Genomic DNA, 1,592 nt, shown 5'->3' on the forward strand with positions numbered 1-1,592 from the left:
TAGCATCTTTAGGATTCTCTATGTATAGTATCATGTCATCTGCAAACAGTGACAGCTTTATTTCTTCTTTTCTGATTTGGATTCCTTTTATTTCTTTTTCTTCTCTGATTGCTGTGGCTAAAACTTCCGAAACTATGCTGAATAATAGTGGTGAGAGTGGGCAACCTTGTCTTGTTCCTTATCTTAGTGGAAATGGTTTCAGTTTTTCACCATTGAGAATGATGTTGGCTCTGGGCTTGTCATATATAGCCTTTATTATGTTGAGGTAAGTTCCCTCTATGCCTAGGTTCTGGAGGGTTTTTACCATAAAAATGTTGAATTTTGTTGAAATCTTTTTCTGTATCTATTGAGATGATCGTATGGTTTTTCTCCTTCAATTTGTGAATATGGTTTATCACATTGACTTTATTCTGCTCTTCAGTAGTTATTTCCACTATTTTATCTTCCAGGTCATTTGTCTCTTTTTCTGCCTCAGTTATTCTGCTATTGATTCCTTCTAGAGAATTTTTTTTGTGTGTGTGTGTGGTACGCAGGCCTCTCACTGTTGTGGCCTCTGCCGTTGTGGAGCACAGTCTCTGGACGCGCAGGCTCAACGGCCATGGCTCACGGGCCTAGCTGCTCTGTGGCATGTGGGATCCTCCCAGACCGGGGCACGAGCCCATGTTGTCCCCTACATCCGCAGGCGGACTCTCAACCACTGCCTTTGTTCTGGTGGATGAGGCTGGATATTGTCTTTCTAGTGAGCAGGACTGTGTCCGGTGCTCTGTTTTGGGGTGACTGTGACCTTATTTTGATTTTAGGCAGCCTCTCTGCTAATGGGTGGGGCTGTGTTCCCGTCTTTCTAGTTGTTTGGCATAGTTTGTCTAGCACTGTAATTTGCTGGTCGTTGAGAGGAGCTGGGTCTTTGCGTTGCGATGGAGATCTCTGGGAGAGCTTTTGCCATTTGATATTACATGGAGCTAGGAGCTCTCTGTTGGACCAATGTCCTGGACATGGTTCTCCCACCTCAGAGGCACAAGCCTGAACCCTGTCTGGAGCACCAAGACCCTGTGAAGCTTGTGCTTTCTAAAAATTTGTCCATTTCTTCCAGGTGGTCCATTTTATTGCCATATAGTTGCTTGTAGTTATCTCTCGTGGTCCGTTGTATTTCTGCAGTGTCAATTGTTACTTCTCTTTTTTCATTTGTAATTCTATTGATTTGAGTCTTCTCCATTTTTTTCTTGATGAGTCTGCCTAATGGTGTATCAATTCTGTTTATCTTCTCAAAGAACCAGCTTTTAGTTTTATGGATCTTTGCTATTGTTTCCTTCATTGCTCTTTCATTTATTTCTGATCTGATCTTTATTATTTCTTTCCTTCTGCTAACTTTCGGGTTTTTTTGTTCTGCTTTCTGTAATTGCTTTAGGTGTAAGGTTAGGTTGTTTATTTGAGATGTTTCTTGTTTCTTGAGGTAGGAATGTATTGCCATAAAGTTCCCTCTTACAACTCCTATTGCTGCATCCCATAGGTTTTGGGTCATTGTGTTTTCATTGTCATTTGTTTCTAGGTATTTTTTGATTTCCTCTTTGATTTCCTCAGTGATCTCTTGGTTA

This window comes from Physeter macrocephalus, chromosome 7 (genome assembly GCF_002837175.3).
Source record: "Physeter macrocephalus isolate SW-GA chromosome 7, ASM283717v5, whole genome shotgun sequence".
Taxonomy (NCBI): domain Eukaryota; kingdom Metazoa; phylum Chordata; class Mammalia; order Artiodactyla; family Physeteridae; genus Physeter; species Physeter macrocephalus.